Source organism: Petaurus breviceps, unplaced genomic scaffold (genome assembly GCF_028583685.1).
Source record: "Petaurus breviceps papuanus isolate PSGF00001 unplaced genomic scaffold, PetGlider_PUasm1.0 100, whole genome shotgun sequence".
NCBI classification, from domain to species: domain Eukaryota; kingdom Metazoa; phylum Chordata; class Mammalia; order Diprotodontia; family Petauridae; genus Petaurus; species Petaurus breviceps.
In genome coordinates this window covers 4,262,051-4,268,718 of record NW_027185573.1, presented here as the reverse complement: position 1 = coordinate 4,268,718, position 6,668 = coordinate 4,262,051, and the positions used below count along the sequence as shown (strand labels likewise).

Sequence of the window (6,668 nt, the reverse complement as noted above, 5' to 3'; positions counted from 1 at the left end):
AGATAGATAGATAGATAGATAGATAGATAGATAGATAGATAGATAGACAGACAGATATAGATAGATAGATGATGGAGAGACAGACAGATAGACAGATGGATAGAGAGATCAATGGATGGATGGATAGGTAGATAGACAGATAGACAGACAGACAGATAAATGGAGACAGAGATAGACATTGGATAGACTAGACAGATGATAGATACATAGAGAAATGGACAGATGAATGGACAAATATGTATACAAACACATACTTATGAGAGGGACCTTACAGATATGTGTATATGCATCTATATATTTCTATGTAGAAACAGATAGAAACATATATGATAGAGAGAGAAAGAGAATATTGAAAGCTGGGGAGGAGTGAGAGAATCAGGAAAGGCTTCATGTAGAAGGTGATACTTGAGCTGAGCCTTGAAGAAAATCAGGGGTTCCAAGAGGTAGATTTTGAAGAAAAATATACAGGAGATGGAAGCAAAGCCAAGTGACAGAGGATGGAGAGAAGAGAATAGAATGGTATTGGAGTTCTGGTCTCTGAAGGAGCTGAGGCTAGTAAGGGAAACTAAAGCCAAAAGAGGGTTTTTCATTTTTTTTTTTTTTTAGGAGAAGGAGATAGGTTAGACCGGGAGGAAAAATAGTTCAAAGAAGGGACAGGACCTTTGTTTGAAGTGGATGGGACAAAGATAAGTAAGAAAAAACAGAGCTGCTCAATTCTTTTACTTCTGTTCTCTCAACCACTGGAATGACTTTTGCACTGCAAATGGCAGAACACAAAAGACTAAGAGGGAGATGATGCTTAAGGTAAGATGTAGAAAGAGCACATCACATCTACCCTTGATAAATTTAAGTCACTTCACCCAGATGAACTACATTCTTGGTACTGAGAAACCTGGTAGATGTGACTGCCAAACCATTTTCAATACCTGCAAGGTCGCTGAGAACAGGAGAGGTACAATATGACTTGAGAAAGGCAAATGGTTCATTCCCTTTACCACTCCCTTCCCCCTAAAAAAGGGGACAGAAGAGAGCCTGCAAACCATAGGTCAGATCTAAATCAGTTTAACTGATTCCTGGAAAACACCTAAAAATGACCAAAGTTAAAGAGATGCCTGGTGAATATCTAGCTCAGAGAGCACAGGCAACAAAGAGCCACCATGTCAGCTCCTGTAGCGTGTCCACCCATTGGAGAATGACTGGACAAACCATGGTGCATGTGAATGAGATGAAAAGTTATTGGGTGTAAGAAATGGTGAAGGGGAAGCTTTCAGAAACACTTAGAAAGATTTGTATGAACTGATACGGAGTGAAGTGAATGGAACCAGGAGAACAATTTACATATTAACAGCTTTGTGAAGACTAACAAGTTTGGATACCTGATTAGCACAATGATCGAGTATGGCTCCAGAGGACTTATGATGGAACATGTCACACACCTCCTGACACAGGCATCACCACCTTTTTTGGCATGATTACTAAACTCGGAGACAAGGGGATGGTGTGGATATAGTCTACTTAGATTTTAGGGAAGCTTTGACCAAGAATTTCATTGTGGACAATATGGAAAGATAGTGACTGGAGTAGAATGCAATTAGATATAAAGTGAGAGTCAGATGCATGGCCAAATTCAGAGTTGTTACTAATGGCTCAATGCCAACATGGAAGGAAGTCTCCAAGGAAGTAACCCAGAGATGTTCTTGACCCTACACTGTTTGACATCTGTATCAATGACTTAAGGAAAGATGTGGATGGCATACTCATTAAGTTTCCAAAAGACAAAAAGCTTTGGAGAGAAAGTAACAAAATGGTGACAAAGGTGATAAAAAAAGGGGGGGTGGGGTTTGACAGGCTAAAGCATTGGGCTGAATCTTTTAAGATGAAATTCAATAGGAAAAATGTAAAATCTTGCACTGGGGTCCAAAAAAATCAGCTTCATCAGTAATATATGGAAGAGGCACAGTTAGGCAGTATTTGTTTTGAAAACAAAACCAACCTGAAGGTTTTAATAGATAGAAAGCTCAATATTCAACATGATTATGATGGGGCATCAAAGCTAAACACAACCTTGAGCTATATTTAGAGGCAAAGATTCCTCCAAAGGAGGGTGAGTCACACTGTCTGGCTTTTGTCAGACTGTATCTGGAGTCCTGCACTAAGTTCTGAGCACCTCTGCTGAAGAAGAAAAAGGTTAAGATCAAGGGTCCAGAGGACAGCAGAAATTATGGCGAAGAGCCTGGAGTTTGTGTCATATGATGCACATATGTCATATGTCAAAGGTATGAAGGATGTTTAGCCTGAGGAAGAAAAGGCTCATGGCAGCTGCATTCAGGTACATAAAGGACTATCCCACTGAGGTGGTATCAGACATGATCTGCTCAATCCTTGAGGCAGAACCAGGAATAATGGGTAGATTCTGTTGTCATCATTTACTTATGCAGTTGTGTCCAGCTCTTCATGACCGCCCGTGAGGTTTTCTTGGCAAAGACAGAATGACTTGCCATTTCCTTCTCCAGTGGATTAAGGCAAAAAGAAGAGATTTGACCAGGGTCATACAGTTAGTGTCTGAGTCTGGATTTGAACTCAGGTCTTCCTTATTCCAGGTCTAGTGCTCTAACCACTGAGCCACTTAGCTGCCTTGATATAGATGTTAAAAAGAACTAATTTAGGCTATATTTCAAGAAAAAATTCCCTATTAATGAGAGCTACCTGCTGTCTTGAGAGGTAACAGCTTCCCCTTCCTTAGACATCTTCAAACAAAGGCTGTATGAGCAATGGTCAGGTATATTATGGTAAGGATTTCTTCAGTGCATGGGGGGGGGCGGTCTAGACAGCTGCTGGGGTTCCTTTAAGCTCTCATTTCCTTTGAGGATAATCTAGGCATGGGAGATGGCCAGTTCAGAGGCATGGTGACAGGCAGTAAACGTGTATGTAGACCAGCCAGGTGGCCAATTTGGCCAGACTGGGGAACAGTGTGCTTGAAAGGGAGTGATGTGTAACAAGGCTGGAAAGCAGGTTTTTGAATGACTAAATGAAGCTGTAAATTTAAAGTATGGACTAGATGATCTCTCAAAGTCCTCCTAAGTCTCACAGTCTAAATCCAGTTATCACTATTTCTTTTTTTTTTTTCAGATGAGGAAAATGAGGTCTCACATTCTTCACAAAGACCTCAGCTTCTAATAAAAAATAGATATGGATATCTGATACAAGCAAAGTTTTGTCCTGACAAATACAATGAGACAAATACTTACTAAGTACCTAATGTGGGCACAACAGCCTACTAGGTTCTGGGGAGATAGTTAGATAAGGTACAACCCCTGCTCCCAGGGACTTTATAATCTACATTCATGAGACAAATTATGATTTAAGAGAGTAAAATTAAAGTTTTAGTCCTATGTATATGAAAGATTTATAAGCAGACATAAGATTTTTACATGTATGTACATATATACAGTATATTTATGTATGTAGGTATATATGTATATACAGACACAATATTTTTATTGGAACCAGGGAATTTAAGGATGTTAAGTGTAGGTGTCTGGAAAATTCAATAAGACAATAGACAATCATCTCTTCTGGATGCCTGAGGGCAGGGGGCAGACTAGATCATTTCTCATGGTCTATTTTAGCTTTCAGATTATTTTCCTCTAGGCCAAACTGAATTCTACCCAGTTATTAATGAGGTCTTTTTGAGTAAGCTACTTAGAGATAATGAGAAATAGACTTCTGTATATAAAAGAATGCATATACTAAAACTGCATCTAATTGTATGATAGAATCTGGAGGAGAGGCATTTAGCATGTAGCTTTCTTTACCTCTGTGAAACAAGTATTTAGAACAAGGCAACCGTTTCATGGCCCAAAGTTCTAAGCCACCTGGTAAAATTCCTCAAGGCTTTTATTATGCAATTTTGAGCTGTATAAGCTGCCAGGAAACAGATCTACTGCTTGTCAAACATTTATTCCAGTCCTTGCCCCCCCCCCCCATGACTTGGTCTCTCTCACTGGTGTTATTCTACTGCCAAATATTTCTTGGAATCATTTCTGTGGCAGTATACAAATATAAAATATGGATAAAGCTCGAAATAATAGCAAATAATGGAAACTGGAATAAAAAAAAGGAAATGGACTGTGCACGTGTGAGAATTTTGTCTACTGAAAGAATCAAGTGAAACTAGAGGGGGTCTAGAAAGTCCATACAAAAGATCAAACTCTTATCACTCATGAGATCAACTGTGAATTGAATAGTATATAATATGAGGATTGGTCGGAAAATGATTTTTTGAAAGTTTCTTTCTGGGGCGGCTAGGTGGTACAGTGATAAGAGCACTAGCCCTGGAGTCAGGAGGACCTGAGTTCAAATCTGACCTCAGACACCTGACACACTTACAAGCTGTGTGATTTTGGGTAAGTCACTTAGCCCCAATTGCCCTCCAAAAAGAAAAAAAAAATGTCTTTCATCAGCAACTGGTAGGGCCACTACCTACCTGCAATAAAATAGAGGAATAAAATAGAAAGATCTGCTCACCAAAGGTTTTCCCAAGTGTTCTGGATTTTCTCTTGTCCAAAGGCAAAATGGAAGACTTCCCACAAATGGCAAAGTCCTTCAGATGCCCTTGTTACCAGGATAACCTGTGCTGATTAACTCTAGCATGGGGAAGCTTTTTTTTTTTAAAGGGTCTTTTTAACAACACTCACTGTGATTTAAGAGATTATTCTAGTGATCAGCAGTGTAAAAACCATGTGGATGAAGAATGCATAATGGCCAATCACTTCAACACCTCCTATGAGCAAAATACTGGGTTACACGCTGTGGATGCAAAGACAGAAACAAAACAACCCCCTACCCTTTAGCAGGTGGGGCTACAACCTTAAAAAGAGGAAAATATATACAGGCCAAGGACTGGCTGAGCACAGAGAGAAGAACAAAAGAGGCCAAATGGATGGATTAACTATAGGTCAAAACTATAAGAGAATACAATGAAGACAGAGCTGGTGTGATGGGCTAGGGGGAAAAAGACAGGATAGAAATGACAATGGAAGAAATGAGAATACAGAATAAGTTCTTAGGTGGATGTTTATCTCAGAGTGGAACGTCATATTAGCACAATATTCAGAATGTTTTGTATGTCAAGAGACGAAGCGTGGCACAATGGACAGCCAGAAGACCAAGATGGAGTCCTGCGATCTGGAGCAAGTCAGTGACCTACCCAAACTCTCCATGATGAATTTCAGAGGTGCCAACTTGAATTGGTAGAGGGAGTCTCTTCACTCAAGTTCCAGATGCCAATGAAATCACAGGTCTGATTACCTATTCCTATTCTGTAGTAAGTAAAGCCCTCTGCAAATCTTAAAGTGCTAGGTAAGGTCAACCATTAGCCTTGCTAGAATGTTTCACCTGGCTGCCTTATACCTTGGTCACATGGATGCCAATCACTACCACATTCAATGTATTGTACACTGCCATGTGGTAACATATAAATAGCTATCCTGTGAAATTCTCCTCAAGTGTAAGAAGTAGATGTCTTCCTGTGGACTCGTCATGAATAAGAACTAACTGGGAAAGGGAAATGATGAAAGAGCAGCAGCAAGTAACCCTTGGGAGGCATATAAGCAGAGCCTTCGACAACACAACAGAGGTCTTCATCCTCCCTCCTAAATCACAGCTACAGGAATCATTTTTACCCTCATTGACGTGCCAAAATAATAGCATGTCTTCCTAGAGTAACTTAGCAATTTACATAAATTATTTTAAAATTAAATATAAAAAATAGCTATTAAAATGCTTTTGCAGATAGATACTGAGTAGGGGGGAAAAACCACAATCTGTGACTAGATATGAGGGACATTAGAATTTAAAATAAATGATGAGCATAATAGTCTTATCCTTATCTGCAGAGTGCTGGGTGCAGTGCCAAAATACATGGGGAGGATGTTTCTAATTCAAAAGAATCTGATTTGTAGATTGCCTAGACGCCTCCCCCCTTAGTGATGCTGGTGGTGGGCGTGTGCTGGTAGAGATTACATGAAAATACTCTCATGGATCTGTGATCACATCCTGTCCAGTGATTCAGATCGCAAACTGGTCCCACCCATCCATCCTGTATGACTCTCATTCACATCTTCCTACCAGCTGGTCACAGGACTTGTGGGACCAGGATTGTAGCAGAAGTGTCCACCTAGCACACCTCACCCTCACCGCATGACCTTTCCCCATCAAATACTTAAGGGAGGAGTTGATGTTCCAGCTAATTAGTACTGCCTAATAATAGCTTACATTTATAAAGCAATTTTCTTACTGCTTATTTATACATTCTTATGCTTTTGTACCATAACCCTATGAGGTAGGCAGAAGATATTATATAATGTTTTACAGATGAGGCAACTTAAATTCTGGGAGACTATGACCTTCCAGTGTAAGGGCACCCAGCAAGAAGAGGAGCTGAACTTTGAACTGAGGCTTCCTAACTCTTTCTAGTGTTCTTTCTATCACCCTATTCATAGTCCTCTTGTGCTCTATATACAAGATGCTCTCCTAGAATGATTAAAGTAGTTTTGCCTTTGGAAGGAAGGAAGGAAGGAAGGAAGGAAGGAAGGAAGGAAGGAAGGAAGGAAGGAAGGAAGGAAGGAAGGAAGGAAGGAAGGGAGGGAGGAAGGAAGGGAGGGAGG

At 40.1% G+C, this 6,668-nt stretch overlaps 1 protein-coding gene across 1 annotated transcript in view; it reads right to left on the bottom strand.

Moving 5' to 3' along the window:
• The window catches only part of LOC138163341 (glycosyltransferase 1 domain-containing protein 1-like), a 107,379-nt gene that overhangs the window by 1,336 nt on the left and 99,375 nt on the right, over nt 1-6,668 (bottom strand). The window lies entirely within an intron of this gene.